The 22,638-nt window shown below is 41.4% G+C and overlaps 1 long non-coding RNA gene across 6 annotated transcripts in view; it reads left to right on the forward strand.

Moving 5' to 3' along the window:
* Window positions 1–10,056: 10,056 nt before the first annotated feature.
* The window catches only part of LOC131492027 (uncharacterized), a 509,746-nt gene continuing 497,164 nt past the window's right edge, over window positions 10,057–22,638 (forward strand). Inside the window, exons 1-2 of one of the 6 annotated variants that reach the window (XR_009251796.1) lie at window positions 10,057–10,458; window positions 17,265–17,345. This is a non-coding gene — a long non-coding RNA (uncharacterized LOC131492027). The remainder of the gene's footprint in view (window positions 10,459–17,264; window positions 17,346–22,638) is intronic. The other 5 variants (XR_009251786.1, XR_009251789.1, XR_009251792.1 and 2 more) reach the window with 5 other exon arrangements.

Raw genomic sequence — 22,638 nt, forward strand, 5'->3', positions numbered from 1 at the left:
TTTCAGTTTTAGGAATTGTAATTCTGTACTTTGCCAGTAATTGAAAGCTTCTACGTCCTTTGGATCAACATTTCAATGATTCTAGAATGTGAGGAAAATCATAGAAGAAGTAAACGCTGATCAAGTAAAACTAGAGTTGATAAAAACATTAGAGCAAACCCTAAAGTCAGTGCTGAATTACACTTTAGTTTTTGAACTTTAAATAGAAAATAACCACAGTGACATGTAGCCATGTGTAAGTGACACTGCCTGGGGCACTTTTTATTGAATCATAATGTTATTTTAATCACCAGTAGAATCCCGGAGCAAATACCTATCCACTTTGCACTCCATAACAAGAAAGGCAAAGGAAACCAGGTTTTTTTTTTTACAGCCTGGATAGAAAATATTTTCTTTTTTCCATCCAGAACCCAGTGGAAGCATTTACTACCTAAAAGCAGTAGATCTGATTTCCAGTGTTTGAAATGTTAGAAGTAAACATAAAGATGTGGACAGGCCCCAAACACCAAATCTGCCCAGCCTGACAAAGCAGACAATAGCATACTTTTAAAATACATGAAAGTTTAGAGGATACTTCAATTGTATGAAAAGCCATACTTCATTCAATAAACATTTACTCTGTTCAGGTAACTCTGAAAGGCTATTTGAGGGACATAATACTATGGTTAACATTTATTGAATACTTACTGTATATCAGGTACTTCACTAAGTACTCTATTTGCCAAATTTCATTTAAAAATAAGACCTGGTGGGGCACATGGGTGGCTCAGTCGGTTAAGTCTCTGACTTCAGCTCACGTCATGATCTTGTGGCTCATGATTTAAAGCTCCATGTCGGGCTCAGCGTTGACAGCTCAGAGCCTGGAGCCTTCTTCAGATTCTGTGTGTGTGTGTGTGTGTGTGTGTGTGTGTGTGTGAAAAATAAATAAACATTAAAAATAAGACATGGTTTCTGCCCTAAAGGAGCTGAGTTGGGGCCAGCACTAGGGTAGTTGAGGAAGAACTATTCTTGGGCTCCCAAGTTTAAGGTGGCACCAAAAAACTCAGTGATCAAGATAAATAAGGTTTTGCTTTAATTTTTAAAATATCAAAATTAGTGCAAAAAAAACTGTGATGATCTGAAACAAGAGGGACTCTCATTCATTGCTGGTGGGAATGCAAAATGCTACAGCCACTTTGGAAGGCAGTTGGCAGTTTGTTAGAAAACCAAACATACTCTTACCATATAGTCCAGCAATCAATGCTCCTTGGTATTTATCCAAAGGAGTTGAAAACTTATGTCCACACAAAAACCCACACAGAGATGTTTATAGCAGCTTCCTTCAATATTGTCAAAATTTGGAAGCAACCATGATGTCCTTCATTAAGTGAGTGGATATGGTGATTAATTTTATGTGTCAACTTGACTAACCCCTGGTGTGCCCATATATTTGCTAAAACGTTATTCTGGTGTGTGTGTGATGGCATCTCTGGATGAGATTAGTGTTTGAGTTGAATAAGCTGAATAAAGCAGATTGCCCTCCCTAATGAGTGGGTCTCATTCAATATTTGAAGGCCCAAATAGAACAAAAAGACTAGTAAGAGAGAATTCACTCTCTGCCTATTTTCAAACTGGGACTGTCTTCTGCCTTCAGCCTCCGACTTGGATTGGCATTACATCACTGGCTCCCCTGGGTCTCCAGCTTACTGACTACAGAACTTGGGACTTCTCCATCTCCATAATCACATGAGCTAATTCCATAAAATAAATCTCTCTCTCTCTCTCTCTCTCTCTCTCTCTGTGTGTGTGTGTGTGTGTGTGTGTGTGTGTGTGTGTGTGTGTTTACATATATACATAGATGTATATATTACCTATTGATTTTGTTTCCTTGAAGAACCTGGACCAATATGGTAGATGAATAAACACTGGCATATCCAGGCAAAGGAGTGTTACTCAGCAGTAAAAAGAGGTGAACCGTCAGGCCATGAAAAGTCATGGAAGAAACTTAAATGCACATTACTAAGTGAAAGAAGCCAATCTGAAAAGCCTGTGTACCCTAGGATTCCAACTATATGACATTCTGGAAAAGGCAAAACAATGAAGACAGTAGAAAGATTGTGGTTGCCAAGGTGGTAGTGGAGAGGGAGGGATGAATAAGTGAAGCAATAGATTCACCAATTGTAACAAATGTACCACTTGGGTGTGGGATGGTGGTAGTGGGGAGGTATGTTTGTGTGGGGGCAGCGGGTGTACGGAAAGTCTGTACTTTCCACTCAATTTCATGGTGAACCTAACACTGTTCTAAAAAATAAAGTCTCCTTAAAAAATCCATAATCAATACAGTATGAAGATTTTAAATCAAAGCATATCTAACCCTATCCTTGCATAATATTGCCCCCTACCCCTCACCTTACCCTACATCTGATCATATTGGATCCTGGCTTTGCTTAAAATTTTGACACTGTTCATTATGGATTTTTTGCATCAATTTTTTAAAAGTACTGCTTTAAAACATTTCTTTTGATTGCACAGTTTCCCGACACCCCTTTAAATTTTGTGCCCACAGTGAGTGCCTCTCACCCTAGTTTCAGCCCTGAGTATGACAGATGTCATACACACAGCTAATTATAAAATAAGGTAATAAATGGTATATTCCATTAAGGTAATTGTTATAGTCGCCAAAGAGAGGTATGAAAGATGCTCTGCCAGAGGCACGGGAAGGAAATATAGCGTCAATTATAAACGTAGATTTACTATTTACATACATACATGGGTGTATATACAAATATTACTACTTTGATATATATTCTTTATAAATTTAAATAGATATTAATTGAAGTAGTATTTATTTACTTATAGAATAATAAAGCTTACTGATATTTAAAAGTAGGTTCTAAAAGCAGGTTTAACATTATAATCCCTACTGAGTCCATCTATGTCAGCAGGCTGTATGTCCCATTCAGTTAATGAGAAGATGCGTCAAGAAATGGCAGGGCCAGTGGAGTGTGGGTTGACCGTGGTGTCCTCATAGCAAATTGCAATGTGTTGCAAATTCCATGTTCAGGTGAAATAGATTTCTGTACAAATGCACCTAATTTTAGCCAACTCACTCTTACCAGTTGTAGAGGTGACTTTACAACCTTTCAGCAGTGGAGCTGGAGGTTGAAAGTATTATTAGTGATACAAACATGCACAACCCAAAATGTTCGTGCTGACCCTTTTTCTGCTTGGAATATTTTGAACTCTTCGTCAGATAAATTATGAGATTAAAAAAAAGAGGGGGAATCTCACAAGAAGTTTGTCCAGAAGGAAAATTCAAAATTAACAAGAAGACTCTTTGAAGAGAGAGGTTAACATCTACTCTGGTTAAGGATGTGCCTTAACCTCATGTGCTGCGTTCTTGTGTTAAATGATTCAAGGTGGGAGTACATGGGAGTTCTTTGTCCCCCACCCCACCCCCACATAACCAATGGGGGAGCAGGTCATTATCATAATGGCCCCATGCTTTATTGCTCCCTGTGACCTCTTTGCACTGTGATGTTGCTGCTAGTCCCATCGAGTGTCAGTGTCTATTTTTCTGTGCCCTTGAATTTGAGGTGGTCTTGGGACTCACTCCCTTTGACCAATATATAGCACATGACAGAAGTGACATTGAGGTAGTTTCTCTGCAGGCCTTTCAGCTTCCATTCACAGTCTGAGAAGCCCACGATCATCATCTATGAAGAATTCAGAATCCAGCCTTCTGGAGGCTGACTGTTCACACGGAGGATGAGGGGCTCTGCTGACAGCCAGCACCAATAGCCCCAGTCAAATCACCAGACTACCATACGTGCATGAGACCAGCAGAACAATGGCCCAGACTTCCAACCAACAGAATTTTGAAAACTGATAAATCATTGCTTCAAACCACTAAGTTTGGGCTGGTTCATCACACAGCAACAGGTAACCGAAGCAGGTGGTCTGTTAGAAATGGATGCTGGTCTCCAATAGAATGTGCCAACTTTTGTAGGAAAACAGGTTCAAAAACATCACACAACCCTTCTGGGCTGGTAGTGTCCCTGTTCTCTGTCCTCATAGGTGTTCTGAACAGCATCCTGCATGAAAGGGTCCACAAGTCCTCCAGTTGGATCAGGCAACGAGTCCTTTCAGGACCACATGGCATTCTGGACGTGGGGAAGGTTCTGAAGTCGTGCTGCAGGCTTGATGTTTTGTTCCTGCAGGATGGTGGTACATGCATAATCATAAGCTTTAACACACTTATTTCCCCAGTGAAAAACTTAAACCTAGTCTCTCTGTGCTAATTAAGGAAACTTGGTGCTGATTTAGATAGTATTTGAAGCATTTGCAGAATCTGGAGTATAGACTCTTGATTAGGGTTCTTTGCTTCCTGATTAACTGCCCCTGGAGTAGAGATTCCTGAGTAGGGTTCACACTCATGGCAACCAGGGAGATTGCCATTAACCTACATGGATGTGTGGATCACTGATTTTATCGGCCTCTTTTTCCAGATAGCAACCTCAAACTTACGTGTAACACTGTCCTATACAAGACTGCTGACCTGAGAGAGGATAGGAACTCTCCAAGGGAGAAAGGCAGGGCAGACAATGGAGGTTGTGGCGGGGAGGGGGGCAACCAGGGGCCCATCCAGGAGGAGTTAGGAAAAAAGCAGAAGGACTGGTTTGACTTTTGACTCTCACTCGGTGTTTGTTTGTTTGTTTGCTTGCTTTAATGTTTATTTATTTTTGAGAGAGAGAGAGACAGAGAGACAGAGCACGAGCAGGATTGGGGCAGAGAGAGAGGAAGACACAGAATCTGAAGCAGGCTCCAGGCTCTGAGCTGTCAGCACAGACCCTGACACAGGGCTGGAACCCACAAACGGTGAGATCATGACCTGAGCTGAAGTCGGACGCTTAACTGACCGAGCCACCTAGGTGCCCCCCTCCCCAACTCTGTTTTTAAGTAATTATTTCTTAACCTCCTTCAGGCTGTGGTACATGCAGAACAGGAAAATATTAATAAGATACTACGAGGGAACATAGAGTGAGCTGCTGCTGAGTATCACAACCACTGAGGGGACGGTGGTTCCCCCGAATGTGTTTCAGGGCAACCAGTGGGAAGATCTGGCTATTTGTTAAAAACAAAACCAAAAAACTTCCTTTTATGGCATGTATATGTAATTACAGTAGATCAAAGTTGACCTTTAATAATCTGTACGATATTTTTCACTACCGCTTGAGATCACTGGACATTCTCTAGACTGGGCCCACCTGGGGCTGTGAGTCTACACCCTGCCACATTTAATCACAAGAGCTCAGTAGGAATAAGCCACAAGAGTGTAAGAGAAGAGACAAGTCTAAATTTAAAATTGCATACTGTAGAAAAAAGATTCTTTTATTACTTCCATAAACTCAGCAAATTAGATGCTAAAATCTCAATAGCTACTCATGGGTTAAATGAGAAGAGCTATCAGAAGAATTACCATTCTCAATTAAATTAGGAACAAAAATGTCCCAAGTTGCCAAATTAGCTGTCTCAAATTAGTTGGGTCTAAATAAAATCTAGTCACAAGGGTAAGGATGGAAACTGCATTTACTGAGTGACTGCGGTGTTCCAGAGACTTCTGCATCTTACCTTTCAGCCCATGCAGGCTGGCCTATCTCCCATCTTTAAACCAAAAACCAAACTCAAATCCCAAAGTCAAAGCAAAACAAGCTCGCTGAGCTCCATGCCCCAGAGGGACTGGCCATTTGTCCTCTCTGTGTCACCTCAGCTCTTTTCAGAGTAATTCCATACCATTTGCCTCCCTTTCTTCATGTCCAGCCTCGGCTTAACACACTCAGGCTTTTAATCCCAACCATGTCTTGGAAACTGCTTGTGACAAGGTCTCTGGTGCTCTTCCTGCTAAATCCATTGACCAATGTTTTCTGTTTGACTTGTTCAAACTCTCAGCAGCTTTTTTTTTTTTTTTTTTTTTTTTTTTTTAGTTTATTTATTTATGAGAGAGACAGGAGACAGAAAATTCCAAGCAGCCTCCATGCTGCCAGCGCAGAGCCCGACACAGGACTCGAGGTCATGAACCATGACATCATGACCTGAGCTGAAATCAGGAGTTGTATGCTTTAACCGACTGAGCCCCCCAGGCGCCACGCCCCAGAAACTAGCCATTAAAACAGTTGATTACTCTGTCCTTTTAGAAACTCTCTTTTCTCAGTTTTGGAGACACCAAATTCTTCTAGGTTGCCATCTATCTTTCTGGATGCTGGCCTCTTCTCACTGGCACTCCCTGTTTCTATACTACCCTCCAGACACACTTGCTTTCTTTCTGTTTCTGAAACACATCGAGCTTGTTCAGGTTGGTCCAGTGCCTTTGCACAAACTGTTCCTTCTGTCTTGTTGCCGCATGGAGGTTCCTATATGCCATTCAGCTCTACTATCATTACCTCAGAGAGTCCCCCGACTTTATTATGTAAGGTCACTCTCCCACTTTGTCTCCTTCTGTTATTTCTTTATGCACGTGTTTGTTTCAAATCCTTTTTGTGAACTTTACTATTTTTCTTCCCTTCCTAAGACGTTGAATTCCTTGAGAGCAAACTTACTATCTGTAGCAACCAGAAGATATACATTATAATAGCTAGCCCCCAAGATGGCCTCCAGTTATCCCTTTTAGGCCCTGTGTAATCCCTTCCTATACTGAATCAGGAATATGTGACCAATAGAATACTAAGGAATTGACAACATAACATTTTCTTTTGGGTGGCTTCCTTTGGGGGAAGCCAGCTGCCGTGTTGTGAGGGCACTCAAGCAACCCTATAGAGAGGACGTGAGGGCTCTACTAACATCCAGCCCAATTTGCCAACCATGTGAGTGAGCCAATCTTTTTTTTTTTTTAAATGTTTATGTATTTATTTTGAGAGGGGGTGCAGAGGGCCAGAGAGAGAGGGAGAGAAAGAATCCCAAGCAGTCTCCACAGTCAGTATGGAGCCTGACACAGGGCTCAATCCCAAGACTGTGAGATCATGACCTGAGCCGAATCAAGAGTTGGCTGCTTAACTGACTATGCCATCCAGGCACCCCTCGAAGCAGATTCTTATGGCCCAGTCAAGCCTTTGGTTTGCTTCAGCCCACCCTTATCTGACTCCAACCTCATCAGAGACCCCAAGCCAAGCTAGAACTGCCCAGCCAAGCCTGCCCTAAATTCCTGATTCACAGAAGCCATGAGAGACTAAATCAGTATTGTTGATTTAAGCCATTAAAGTTCTTCTTGTGGTTTGTTATGCAATATTAGATAATGAATATAAATACCTATATTTTATCCATTTGAAGAGAATGCTCAAATTAGCAACCAAATTGTTACCCCTCACTGAGTCATGTTTGGCTTCACTATGAATCCACATTATATCATCAACCTATCAGCAAGTATTTATTGATCACTTGGTATATGGCAAACACTGCTGAGCTGGAGATAGAGCTGAACAAAGTACAGTCCCTGTTCTCAAGTAGTTGTTGAGATAGCTTGGAAGACAAGACAACAGTTATTGATATAATTTAGGAGACAAATAAGGGCATGTGAAAAGTTAAAAGGGAGGTAAAGGATGATGATTTCAGAGGAAGGCAAGAGATCTTAATGTTTGCTTACCAAGGGAAGTTTTCATGGTAGAGAAGGGCATGAATGTATGTGAGAAAATGGTCTAGATCTAGAAGGTTTGTGGTTCCCAAACTTGAGAGCACATCAGAGTTACCTGGAGAGCTTGTTAAAACTCAGATTTCTATACCCTCTATCCAGAGTTTCTGATTCAGTCTGTCTGGAGTGTGGTCTAAGAATTTGCATTTCTAATAAGTTCCCAGATGATGCTGATGTTTTTGGTCCAGGGAGAACACACCATGAAGCCTGCTACTCAAGTGGGGTCTGCATACCAGCATCATCAGTATCTCCTGGAAGCTTGTTAGAAGTGTAGATTCTCAGGCCCCACCCTGTACCCACTGACTCAGAATCGGCATGTTAACAAGATCCCCAGGTAACTCATGGACACGATAAAGTTCGAGAATCACTGCTACAGAGGAAAGAGGTCATGCTCTCTTTAGCAAGCTGGGCGAGTGCTGGATTTGCTAAACATATCTGAGGTCAGGCACGGCCTGTGTAGTATATGAGAGAATTCTTCTCTATGGTCAGCCCATCTTGGTTTCATTGATTTTCTCAGGCAGATCTTTTTTTTTTTTTTTTTTTTTTTTTACTCATTGATTTTTTTTCTGCAGCTTGAGTCTTCCTCATCAGTTCTCTGCAGGTAATTTCAATTCATTTTGATTCATTTCCTCACCAGCTTGGCATTTCTGCCCTGGCACCAGACGATGCAACTTAATTGTACTTGTCTGTGAGTGTCTAGATATGACACAATTGTGGAAAACCGCAAAAGGTCAAGGGGATGCTGCCCTGTGGAAAAGCAGAGAGGCCTGGATGCCTTCTGGAAAGCCAGAGAATTTTAACCAGGGCCAGGCTTTTTGGGGTCTGGTGGTGTTTGTGCTGTTTGCTAAGTGAGAAGCAGATGACAACATGACAATGTCTGTGGCAGTGCTTTGAACACATCTGAAAAATTCTATGCTAACTTGAGGAGGAATGGGCTGTTTTCCACTGGTGATTATGAGATAGATGTGGTGACATCAGTTTCTCTAATGTTCAGCCCAGGAAATTTTATTTTCAGCTTTTTGTGCTGAAAGGAAGAAGGCCAAGCCATGCCCACGAACAGAGGGGGCTGTTGTGTCTGCAGTGTCATGTCAAGACACAGGGAAAGAAAACCCTACTACTCAAATCTTCTGGTCCCCAATTTTCTTCACTTCCTTTCTCATCTCTCTTGTGGGTTTTTGTATTTTATCCCATTGGCTGAAATCATACTTTAGCTACTTTCTTTTGTGAGTAACAAGCTCCTTCTACAAAAAGGAATATTTTTTGGTGATGATGGTTTCACAGGTATATACTTATCTCCAAACTCATCAAGCTGTGCACATTAAATATATATAGCTTTTGGTCTGTCAACCATACCTTGATAAAAGCGGTTTTAAAAATAAATGAGGGGCACCTGGTGGCTCAGTTGTTTGAACATCCACCTTTGGCTCAGGTCATGATCTCATGGTTTGTGAGTTCGAGCCCCACATCAGGCTCTGCACTGACAGAGGGGCATGCTTGAGATTCTCTCTCCCTCTCTCTCTCTCTCTGCCCCTTCCTCTCTCTCTCTCTCTCAAAATAAATAAACTTAAAAAAATGGGAGTTCATTTTTTTTCTGAAGGTGTTCCTGAGATGCTTTATCCCGATCAATTAAAATGTTTATACATTTAAGGTCTCCAATATTGCAGAGTAATTAATTTTGTTGGTTTAGAATTTTTTGTCATAAATTCATTTACTGTGTTGTACACACAGTAAAAAGAACCTATCAAATGTCAGCTGCTGAATTTTTACATAGATGAACACTGCTGACATTCAGACTGGGTAATTTACTGTGGGAGTTGCTCTGTGCAATGTAGGATGTCTGGCCTCTACTCTCTCGGTGCCAGTAGCATGCCCACCCAGTTATGACAACCAAAGATACCTACAGATGTTGACAAATTTCCAGTGGGGCAAAATCACCCCAAGTTGAGAAGCACTGGTCTACACACCCATGTAACCACCATCCTCAGTTTGCCAGATTTAGCAAATACAGATACAAGAGACCCAGTTAAATTTGAATTTCAGGTAAACAATAATTTTAAAAAAAATTTTTTTTCAACGTTTTTAATTTATTTTTGGGACAGAGAGAGACAGAGCATGAACGGGGGAGGGGCAGAGAGAGAGGGAGACACAGAATCGGAAACAGGCTCCAGGCTCCGAGCCGTCAGCACAGAGCCCGACGCGGGGCTCGAACTCACGGACCGCGAGATCGTGACCTGGCTGAAGTCGGCCGCTTAACCGACTGCGCCACCCAGGCGCCCCTGGGTAAACAATAATTTTTAAAAATTTGTCTTCGATTTTATCTGGCAAGGCTTCACCACCGAGGTCAGGGTATGCAAATGCTTCCGGAACCACGGGAGACTCCTTTGCGCCCCGTCTCCGTCAATATCCCCGAGGCAACCACCGTTTTGGATGAAGTCGGTTTTTCCGTTCTCGCGAGATCTGCCGTAGCAGTTAACGACACGTTCCTCCTTTATACAGTTTCCCTCTCTCCTCTGAGAGGTCTGAAAGCTTCTCTCAGCTCACCTGAAGAATCTCCTGGAACCCAGCCCTCGTACCTTTTCAGTTTCCCTCCGGGTCCTCGCTGTCTGTGACCTGTAGCAGCCTGTTCTGCTTTGTGCCTTGCACGTCCTCTGCGCGGGGGGGGAGCACGTCTGAGGACGGATCCCCTGGCAGACAGCTTTCCGCATTCCTGTCGCCTCTCACGTCGTGCCTGCTGCACATTTTCTGCATTCTGTGTCCGCACAAGACCGCGGACTAGGCTCACAGAGACAGACCTTTGTGTAGGTAATGGGTTTGGAGGGCGTGTTTGAGAGAAGGGGAAGACAGGTGACGCTGACCTGTTCGCACGGTGGCACTGGGGGCTGACATCATTTCTGGAACCTTGGAGGCTTCCCCCACCTCAGCCCGCTTTGGCCTGTCCCTTTGCGTCTAACTGTGGGGTGAGACTAAAGGACACGGCCTCAGTGGCCCTTTGGGAGTGCGAGAGGGAACCTCCACGTGTGGGCTCCACTCTGCCGCGCACTCCTGTTTTGACTTTTGTTCATACACTGGGTTATTTTTTATTTCTTGATGCACAGGTGTCCTTCCACGCACATTTTATAGTTGGCCTTTGAAACAATTTGGTCGAATTTGCAGAAATCAAGTGAATGTTGCTGGGAGTTGCTGTTATGAACCAGGTGAGGGTTTGGTACCAAGCAGTGAGCCGCAATCTTAGCTGGGTGGATGTGAGTCAGGGAAGTTGCCAGAGTAAGTGATGCTTGAACTGAGATTTTGAAATCAGATTTTTCTAAATGGTTGTGCGTGAGGAAGTGTGTTCTAGGTTGAGTTGTGAAAGTTTAGAGGAAAGGTAAATATTTCAGTATGGTTCTGGGATGGAAGAGGGAGGAACAAGGTCTGAGTCCTGGGCAAAATGGTGGGTGTTTGGGGAGAGTGGGGATGCAGATGGAGTGAGGGTGGGAGCGTAAACATTTTCTGTGGGTCACAGGGAACCATCAGAACATGGTCAATTTTGCTTTTTGGACAGATCATCCTGGTATCACTGTGAAGGTGGACTAGAGGGTGAAGGTCAGTTAGGACACTTGCAATTTAGGTCAAAGGGGTCAGTCATTCACCTCTTAGTATGAATTTTTATATGCCTATTGCTTCCCTCCAAAACTCTAAGATTAGCGGTAAAGACATGGGAGTTTTATTGAGGTAGTGAGATGACAACAGGATATTTAGAGGCAGTGGTCACAGGCTTGGTGGAGGGGTGCACCTCACTGCACAGGGTTGGCCTCTGGCAGCTTTTAGTCATCGACCACGTGAAGTTGGGGCAGGGAGGCAAGCATGGAATTAAAGAGAGTGGAAGGGACAACGATGATCCATGTCATGAGTCAGCCTGGGGTTGGCATCAGCCACACTGATGGGTAAACCAGTATGGGATTGTTGAATACTCTGAGAATCCAGAGTTAGAAAGGTGTGACATCTCCTGAACATTTGGTCATGTATTTATCAGTGTGTCCGGGAATGAGTCCGAGATTAAAAGAACAAATAGTTTGGAGATTAAGTCATCAAGGATTCAGCTGTGGCAGTCCCTGTGGTGCCTTGTTTGATCAGTTTAGTAGAAGCAAGAGACAGTGGTTTACAATTGCAAAGCACAAAGCTGCTCTCCCAGAAAGGCCTGAGATCCGGGTAGGGGAAAAATGAGCTAGCAGGCTGGAAAGGTCACGAAGGGAAGTTAACCCATAGCATGGAAAACTGAAAAATGACTTGTTACGTCCCTTGTCATGGGTCTAATTTGTTTAAAATCAAATCCATCTGCTCATTTCACACCCTTTGTTCCACTTCCTTGCTGTAATCCACAGTGGATTACTCCATTACTTTAAAAACTGGCTGCACTTACAATAAGCTAATAACTTATTTTGTGGTTAACGGTGTCAGAGATATTCTGGAACATGACCAACATTTATTCTCCCACCTCTCTCTCTTTTCTTTCTTTCTTTCTTTCTTCCTAACTTCCTTCCTTCTTTTCTTTCTTTCTTTCTTTCTTTCTTTCTTTCTTTCTTTCTTTCTTTCCCTCTCTCCCTCTCTCTCTCCCTCAAGAATGAACTTCTTAGTGCAGCACATTGACTAGGAAATCCTGTAAGTCTCCTTCACCAAACATACTGTTTACAGGCCTGTGGAGTGACACAGGTAGGGGAAAAGGTTCTATAATTCCACTAGGCCTTCCTTTTACTCCCTACATAACCTTCAAATGCTCATTTCCCTCCCATGCTCCATACATTATACAAGACTTCTTGGCTGGATTGATTCTGTTTATGGTCTCCAAATCTTAATTTGAAATGAAGCTTGCCCCTTTTCAGGAAAGAATTATCTTCTATGCAATGAACCAGAGTCCCCTGAGGCATTCATTTGAGATGCATCCATTCCCTTAAGGTCTCCTAACCCATTAAAATATGTACAGTATTTCTGGTTAACTAATGGATCATTGGAAAAATGGGATTGCATGCAAGATATAATTCAAAGAAATGCATTTGGAGTTGTTGGCCAATCCATTCATAGGAACATTTGCTGATTGGGAAAATATTTTATTTTTTTGGCTTAATCCTTTGCCAGATCACACAGACTAGTAAAGGTCGTTATTTTTGATTTGTTGGACCTAATTCTGAAGACAGAGCAGCAATGGAATTTGTGATTTTGTCACTGTTCTTGATTAAGAAATGAGTGGCTGGAATTTAAACTCAGTTGAATCTGTACAATCTGTGGATATTACCATTTTTTTCTTTGCTGAGTGCAAGTTATTGCTAGATGCTATCTTATATTCACTCCTGTCTTTTGAAGGGCCAAACATTTTGGAAATCTAATATTTACGAAATTAGATATTCAAATGGAAAGTGGTTTAAAGCTGAGGAATGGGTGTCGAAAGATCCCAGAACATGCACTCACAGTAATTTTACATTTTCATTACTGAGGTAATTAAAAAATTCCTTAGGGCTGAATTATAGTAAAATTTTATGTATCTTTCCACTAAGCATAAACTAATTTTCTTTCCCACTGGACAGTGTTAATTTAAGTAGGAAATATTTTTAATTCTGTCTCATTTATACATATTACAAAAAATTTCAAGCTTTACTAATTTTATTTAACATTATTTCTTTCTGAGTATTCTTAGATTCAGTAACTGATGGCCATTTAGCATTAAAACTTAAGTAGAAATGAAAGATGTAATTTTGTTGTCTTACTAGTGACCTTTCCTAGTTCATTCCTGATTCTTAGGTGGCCCCATGAAAGTCATAGAGTCTGAACCCGTTATATCTAAGTCCATGAAGTTCATGAAAATATGCCTGTAAGTTTTTCTTTAATGTTAACATCAGGGAATATATGAAATGTTGCGTGATCTTGGACAGGTCCCTCACTTTAGCTATGAAGGAAATTTACTGACCTAAATTCTCTCTCCCTCACCTAATTCTTCAAGTAGCAAGTAAAATACTCAATGAAGCCCTTTGACTCTTTCAAGCCACGGGGTGCCATTTTGTGTCATACAGTTCCAGTGGTATTCAGTTTAGGGTTCACTTTTCTGATACTTATGGAATGAGAGAAATGATTGTAGCACACAAGAAGTGGTGGTAAATCTGATTAAAAGCCATTATGTCTGCAAATGGCAAGAAGGAACTGAAAGCATCCATTCTGGTGTAATAATATTCTATAATGGCTCACCCATTTGGAAGTTATGCCCAAGACAATGCAGTGACAGAGAAAGGAAAGAGGGAGGATGGAGAGAGAACACTGTATGTACCCAGGGCTTGGACTGAATCCATGTGGATCCTGAGAAACTGTGGCGGGACTTTGTACTTCATGTTGTCAGGAATGGCTTGGGCAGGGAAGGATAGAACATCCGCTGTCAACCTTGGGGGAGGAGAAGGAAGGAGAGGGAAAGGATGATGAGGAAGAGGAGAAGGAGAGCAAGGGCGAAGAGTTGTCATTTATTGTAAGCCCCCCTGTGCAAGATGCTCTCCCAGTCCTGGCCTTGATAGGGTGAGCTTCACAAGCATTACCTCCACCTACGCTGTGACACTTACAACCACCTACGCTGTAGTAGATAAGTAAATGAAATGTTCTGACTAGGTCACTTGGCTTAATTCCCATAGCTCGTGAGATTTGAAGTGTGGCTTTGAATGGAGGGCCCATTCACAGGCTTTTTCCACAATGTGTCATCATCTCCTTAGAGATTCCTTCTGGGTGTACTTTGGTGTCTATTCTACCCCTCTCCACCTAAACCTATCTCAGGGGCTTCCTAAAACAGTGAGTAGGAGAGTCAAACCTGCAGATTCCAGGCCTTTGCCCAGACCTGTTCAATTTCCTCGGGTGTGGCCGGTGGCAGTAGATGGATAATGACTGGGTTATACCAGAGGGTATGTGCATTTTAATCAAGGAATTCTTGATTCTATTCAATTCGTCCAGTCATTGTATACCAAGGATCATTATGGGCCTGACTCTGAACACCTTGAGATTAAAACACATTCTGTCTTTAAGGCTGCTGGTCATCTAAATAAGCTTTCCAGATAGGAACAAATATGGATGATAAAATTTCAGATTTCACAAATGGCAAGTGGAAGAAATCACTTAGAAGAAAAAATCTTGCTGGAATCCTTCATGTTTCTATTACTTGAGTGAACCTCCCCTGTCTCCCCTCAAAACCATCGAGCTAGGATGATCTGCTGAAATCAACCCCACAAATCCCAAGGTTTAAACATTTCCACACCAAAACTTTTCCTTTTCCCTCTTTGAGGTGATCCTTTATGTTTATTTACCTTTACACATACCTGGTATGATAGCTGAAAAAGACAGCATCATAACACTACTTCTTATGGAGGTGTCAGCAAATATAGCAGAGACCACACAGTTCTACCAGTGACCCCCTAATCTAGCCCAGAGAAATGAGAGGCGTTTCTGCTTCAATTTTACTCATCTGTAAGGATCGGTAATCTCTAGGAAGTGATTGGCCTCCCTAGAGCCTCCTTCCTTCCTTCCTTCCTTCCTTCCTTCCTTCCTTCCTTCCTTCCTTCTTTCCTTCCTTCCTTCCTTCCTTCCTTCCTTTTTTCCATTCGTTTTCTTTTTTCCTTTCTTTTCTTTTCTTCTTTCTTTCTTTCTTTCTTTCTTTCTTTCTTTCTTTCTTTCTTTCTTTCCTAACATTCCAGCTTTCTCTCAGTTTTTGGAGTTAGATATCATTTAGAAATAAAATTCATAAAAGTAGGCAGGAATTCTGCACTTCTGTCTGACACATACTCTGCTCAACACCCTTTCCTGTGCAGATCCTTGGATCCCTAAGGCTCATTCTAGCCTTCTTATACCAGGATGAGGGTGTAGTTACTGTACTATTACTCTGATATTAGTACAGTCATTACAACATAAATCATGTTGTCCAAAACATTACTGTTTATTCTGTTTTCAAGTGACAGTCTCTAGATGTAAATAATGAGAGTGCTTTTGGTTACTATTTCCACATCGATCCTCTCAAATAAGACTACTTTAGGAAAGCAGAGCTGACTCTGAATCTCTGTTGTTTATTTACCAGCACTATTTAACTCCATCTGAATTGTTCTGCTTCTTTCCTCAATTTACTTTTGCAGGCAGTCTGTTCCCCCTTTCTTCACAATTGGCATTCAGATGCTAGGGCACAGTGTCTTACAATGTATCTGTTTGCATGCCTGTCTCCTCCACTAGACTGAAATCCCTGGCAGCAGGAGGCTGTCTTACTCATTTTTGTGCAATGCATGGTACAGAGCTGTACTCTGGTAAATTAATTTTTAAAAAAGATACAGTGGTTAGGTGTTTTTTTCAATCAGACTTTTTTTTCCTTCTCTTACTTACCTTTTCTAAATTTTTCAGGTTGACTGTACAACCTGAAACAGAAGACAGAATGTTTCAATAAAATAAGGTTTCTTTTTAATCCTGTGAAAGCATTTCCACTGTTATATTAAACTGTTAACTTTAAAAACAGTCTAGACAGGGGCGCCTGGATGGCGCAGTTGGTTAAGCGTCCGACTTCAGCCAGGTCACGATCTCGCGGTCCGTGAGTTCGAGCCCCGCGTCAGGCTCTGGGCTGATGGCTCGGAGCCTGGAGCCTGTTTCCGACTCTGTGTCTCCCTCTCTCTCTGCCCCTCCCCCGTTCATGCTCTGTCTCTCTCTGTCCCAGAAATAAATAAAAAACGTTGAAAAAAAAAAATTTAAAAACAGTCTAGACAAAGGATAAATCAGTGTCATCAGCACATTTTGCAAATGTTTATATTATCTTTTGAAATGCATTTGACTGTACACAAGCACAGGGACATGCTAGATAGAAGAAATCATCTCTCCTGTGCTGGCCAGAGGGCTGTGACCTGTTGCACATCACCTTCTTCCTTCCCTTTTGACTCTTTTTTCCAACCTTCCCATCCCGTCACTTAAAAATCACCAGCTCAGCCCTAACTCTGTAAACAGAAATTATTGAATGCTAATAATTTCTGGTAAGCAATTTAGGAGACATTTAAGTCACTAATATAAATGTGATCCCCCTTTTTACCGCAATTTCCAGGGAAAGTGCTACAAAGTGATATGTGGCAATAACAAAGTCAGAAGGAAGGGAATATGAAATTCAGCGAGCAGCGTGAATGATTTGCTGTTAGCATGGGGCCCAATAACACTACAAAGCTATAAACTCTGTCGATCTAGATTGCCCAGTTAGGTGGCAGAGATGCAATTTGTCTTTTCTGAAGCCGCCTGCTGCTTGCTAGCTCCATCTCCTGTCACAGCCTATTAGCTCCCCAAGAAAATTGGTAGGAAATTGCCTGCAGATTGTAGGAAATTGCATCTCCAGGCCCTGGAAAAAATGTAGGATAGCACAACACTGACCCTCCCAGAGCAGCTATTAATACAGCAAGAAGTGACCTTTGACTTGCCGGGAAACGACTTTGCTATTTGCTGAATAAAGACTGTATTATGTGTGGCTGAAGGAAGGTGCAAATGATTATCCTAGCGAGGCTCGAAGCCAACCTGCTTTTGAAAGCCTAAATATTAGTTAAAATAATTTTTTTATTTTTTATTTTTTTGGTTTATTTGTTTGTTTTAGGCGCAGAGTGTTTGAGTGTTGTGGGTCTGCAGGGAGAAAACGGTCCAGTTGGCTTGTTTTTGAAAACACCTTTTCCTGAAGGTAAAAAGAAAAAAAAAGTAAATTGTCCCAAGGAAATGCTCACAGATCTCTCAGGCAAAAATCCAGGAAGTAAATCTTTCAAAGATGAGAGTAAAAAACACAGATGAGCACATTGGAGCATTGTTTTGCTTCCCCCTTGGTTCTGCCGCACATACATCTGGGGCCTCCCCGCCCTCCTCCCTAATTGCGTTTTACAATTCCGTCTATGTCTACTTGCTTCGGAATTATTTTTTTTATAGACCATCCCCAGAAGTTCAGACATCAAGATAATTCAGTGTTCCACAGGGGTACATATTGTGCATATTTTAAGCATCATTAACTTTATGTTACAAAAAAATCAAGATCCTGACATGGTATTTACAGGCTTGTATTTCTACCTAGAAGGATCTCAGCTTGCATTTACAAGCTATAGTTTTGGAGAGGGAGAAGAGAGTTTTAGCTGCTCCTGAATGAATAAGATGCCCTCATTGCCGTTGAACCCTAAGCATTGTCCCCTAATCCTACCCTCTTCCCCAGTACTGGGTCATTCACTTTCAGTGCCCTTGGGAGCAAATCCAAAATGAGATGGTGGGATGCAGATATACCAGCTTCTCTTCCCTTATGAAGTATAGTGTTACCTTTTATTATTTGCACAAATTAAAAAAGAGCTAAATGAGACTCCTCTCAGCTTTCCCAGAGTTGAGAGGTTTTCTTTAGGTTTGCTGCTTTCTTACATTTGGTGCTTGCTTCTAGAGAGAAAAGTACTGGATATCATGTCATATCAAAGAACACTGAATTTAGCCCACGAATTTCTGAGCTTTTATATGAGCTCTGAGCTTTTATATACTTTACCTGTGTGATTCTGGGTACTTTTTTTTAAGCTTCTAGGGCCTCAGTTTCATTATATAAAAAAATGGATGTTCTCTAAGAACCCTTTGAGATGTTAAATTCTGTGATAAAGGGTAAAAAGGTTGGGGGTGGACTTGAAGGCTGAGCTGCTACTCTGCTTTCTGCCTTCTTGGGCTTTCCTTGACTGACTATCCTTGGAGAAGGAGTTCTATTTGGCCAAAGAATGTGTTTTGGAGTCTGTAAGCAGCCAACATGCAACCAGCTGATTGACCGATCATTATGCATCAAGACTTGCTTATGTCTACAGAAGACCCCAAGGAACTTCTTAAGACGTGACCCCTGGGGGTATACTGATTACCAGGGTGAGTAGACATTGCGGGGTAGAAGATCCATTCCAGGAGTGCTGCTAGGTAGTGGAACTTAGGTATAGAGTTGATATATATAGCCCCACATTATAGAATATGGGACGGAATATCAAAAGAGGTCCAGTTAACCTTGAAAATATTATGTTACGTCAAAAAGCCAGACACAGAAATTCACATAGTATATAATTCCACTTATATGAAATACTCAGAACAGGTAAATCAATAGAGATAGAAAGCAGATGAGTGGTTGCCAGGGGGTAGGGGATGTGGAGGATGGGGTAATGGGGAGTGATTGTTTAATAGATACAGGTTTTCCTTTTAGAGAAATGAGAATATTTTGGAACTAGATAGAGGTAATGATTGAACAACCTTGTGAATTTACTAAATGCCACTGAATCATATACTTTAAAATGCTTGATTTTATGTTATGTGAATTTTACCTCAGTAAAAGAAATATGTCTGGTTAAATTGATGAATAAAAGGACAAATGGAAGAACATATAATTACCTATTATATAAAATGGACATTTTAGCCCAGGCGATCTAACTCTTGCCCCAATACAAACTACCCTGTAACCTTTCTTGTCTGCCTTTGTTTCCACTCTAATCTTTGACCATGAGGATGATTTGAGAGATGACTGGAAGTTCTGATGTCCACAGTTCCAAAAGCCAATGCTAGGGCTGATTTTGAGATGATTTATGAACACCATTTTTCCTACAGGCTCCTTCAAAATCCAGTTCAGATCCAAGTCTTTTCTAAAAGGCTTCCAGTCCTTCCAGTTGAAAGAGATCTCTGCCTTCTCTGAATGAATGGTGTTTATGTACCTTTTTAGGGCTTTACTCGCTTCCTATCTTGGAGGATGGCTGTTTATTTTTCAGACATGCCTTACCTCCCCTACTTGAGGCCAGAATCACATCCTTCTCACCTCTCTGTCCTCCCAGACACTAGGGCAGTGTGTACTCAGTAAACATTTGAGCCCTTGCTCTTGTTTTCTTCTCTACCTGAAATGTCCTTTGTAGAATTCCACAGCAGTTCTTTCTCCCCTTCTGTTTAGCTGTTGGATTTTGTTAGGGATCTACCCAGTCCCCATTCTCAGTCTCTGAAATTCAGGTTGGGTGGAATGCCTCCCTGTATGTATGCCATCCCTCCAGCCATCTTCATGTGTGGGCTCATTAGCATATTCCAAATTTGAGACACTCCACAGAGATTGCAGTTTTAGGCCCACATAAACCTGGAGCTGAAGATGACTGTTGGCCATGGTGTGGGAAGAATTTGCCTAGGAATAAAGCTAACATGAAGAAAAGCAAAGCTGAGCAGTGGAGAGAGCCTGGTTCTGAGAATATTGTTTGGATACCAGGGTTCTGCCAGCCTGCAGCCAAACTTGCTCTTGGTCTTCTCAGTTTCATAAGCCAACCATTCCCTCTTTTTCAATGAAGCCAGTTTGAGTTTGTCATTTGTCATTGAAAGACTCCTGTCTGATGCATTTTTTGGTATCTCTTTGCCATGTTCAAAACATCTTCAAGGCTTGCGTAAGATTGTAAGATCAGATATTCCCTGGGATGCCCTCATATCTTCTTCTTTTCTTTAATATTTTTAATGTTTATTTATTTATTCTTGAGACAGAGAAAGAGTGAGAGATAGCAAGAGAGAGCACAAGTAGGGGAGGGACAGAGAGAGACACACAGAATGTGAAGCAGGCTCCAGGCTCTGCACCATCAGTGCAGACCCCGATGCGGGCCTCAAACCTATGAACTGTGAGATCATGACCTGAGCTGAAGTCGGACGCTTAATTGACTGAGCCACCCAGGCACCCCACATCTTCTTATATTTTTATTTTATTACCCTTTTATTTACTATTATACTTTCTACTTAAAAAAAAATTTTTTTTTTGAGAGAGTGCAAGCTGGGGAGAGGGAGAGAGAATCTTAAGCAGGCTCCACACTGGGTGTGGAGCCCAGTGTAGGGCTCCATCTCACAACTGTGAGATTATGATCTGAGTTGAAATCAAGAGTTGGATGTTTAACCAACTGAGCCACTTGAAACCCTACTATCCTGCTTTCAACAGAGATTTATTGAGCATTAGCATAAAAGGAGATATATAAAAAAATAAGATTATTTTTACTTTGAGGGAATAATATTTACAGAAAGCCTTCTATTTAGGGAACTTTTTTGTAATTTTATCTTCTTTAATCTTTACATTAGTCTGTGAGATGAATAATACTACTTGCCTTTTATAGATAGGGTAACTGAGGATCAAAGAGGATCAGAGGTTGTAAAATTATTCAGATGCATGATCCCACAGTTTGATCATTTGGACTCTAATTTGAACATTTTCTTTCTTTGTTCTTCCAACGCAGTCTGCCTTGCATTATGTTTTGTTTTTTTTTGTTTTTTTTTTTTTTTGGTCTTCTCCAGTAGGCTCTAGATTCCTTAAGGGTAGGGACTGCAGCTTACTTATTTTTCCATCAACTACACATAGTCTCTTGATGATAAGTATTTTTTGGGGTGACTTGATAGATGAGTGAACCACAGCTGAATGAATAATTTGTGTCCTCTGAATCCAAGCCAGAATTCATAGCTCCAGATTCAAATGAGCTAGAAATGCCAAAATGCTATTTCTGCGGCTCAGAGAATTCTACACCTGTGTAGCCATTTACTTCCTCCGAAGCGTCACCCCATCATGGGAGCATGTGTGGAGCCCTCAGGACTCAGAATCAGTAAAGGTTTACCATTAAGCAAATGATGTTTCAACTTCAGGGCCACTCACTTGCAAGGTCATTTGTATGAAATTTGTAAAAGTAAAATATTTTAAACATATTGTTTAAAATCATGGTCTTTTTCCATTCCAGCACTCCTTCCACTGTTCTTTCCTTTGCATAGGGTGGTATTGGAATGGCCATATGTGTTGAGAATCTAACGAAGAAGAAACTGAATTGAGGATATGTGCAGTCTGGAGTTAGTGAGATGTGTTTATGTGGTTCATAGTCACTTTTAGAAGGACATAGTGAATGTTTATTTAGAATGAGGGTTAGGCTAGGTGTCCTGCTGTGAGAATGGCTTCCAGGAACGTCCCTACAGCCCACTGTGCCAGTTGAGGCAGTGTTTTGCCATGAAGGTGTGAGGAAGGAGTGGTCTTGCCCTGTGAACATAACATCTCAGAGCCCAGCACTGTAAGGGTGTGAGTAGTGGAGAGAAAAAAATTGAAACACACAGAGTCAGAAACTAATAAGGACAATTTGTTCAGTCCTCAGCTCTTAGTAGAAAATTTGCTTCTCATCGAAGCCTAGTAAATGAAAGTTCTTTCCTCTCAGGAATATAGCCTGATAATGTAACATATACAGTTATAAAAACACCATAATTTTTTCCCCATTGTGATGGGAATTGAAGAAAATACAAAATTGGTATAGGGCCTTGCAAAGGACCCATGGGAGTGAGGGGCCCTGAAGCTGAAGCTTCATCTGCTTCATGGTAAATCTGCTTCTGAAAATGCTTTTCACAATTGTGTGAAGAGATGGTCAAGGATGCAAACAAAAAATTTTAGGGAGAAATATTAGTCCGGTGCATCAGAAAGTTACAGATGTCAGTTTTTTTTTTTACATATCTTGTGAATTTTGTGATATTTTCCACTTAAAAAAAAATGATTATGTGTTGTGACTTTTTTTCATTCTAAAGAAATACTAAGTATTCTTTGTGCTAAAGAGCACCTCCCTCTCTCTGACAAAAATGTAAAAGCTCCAGGCCTGCAGAATCTGGATTTGCCCCTGCTGAGAGTAGTTATCAAATGACTTTAGTTTGGTCATTTCCCCAAACACTTGTGAAATTCAGCTCACCGTATTTCACATCCTTCTGGAGAAGTATTCACTTTCTATTTTCTTCAGGGACAGGGAACGCTGCATGTTTGTGATGTATGTGTTTACAAATTCTAAAGTGGCAGGATTCCTCTTGCTTTCTAACTGTGCAGTAATTTCTTTGGATTCTGTGTAATAATCTCAGCTTCAGGATCTTGGAGAGCACCATTTTTTGCCATTGAGTAGTACACAAGACAAGACTTTCTGGCTTAGCATAAAATATCGAAATTGTGTTTGTAGTGGAGTACTATT

The sequence above is a fragment of the Neofelis nebulosa genome, chromosome 12 (genome assembly GCF_028018385.1).
Source record: "Neofelis nebulosa isolate mNeoNeb1 chromosome 12, mNeoNeb1.pri, whole genome shotgun sequence".
Classification (NCBI taxonomy): domain Eukaryota; kingdom Metazoa; phylum Chordata; class Mammalia; order Carnivora; family Felidae; genus Neofelis; species Neofelis nebulosa.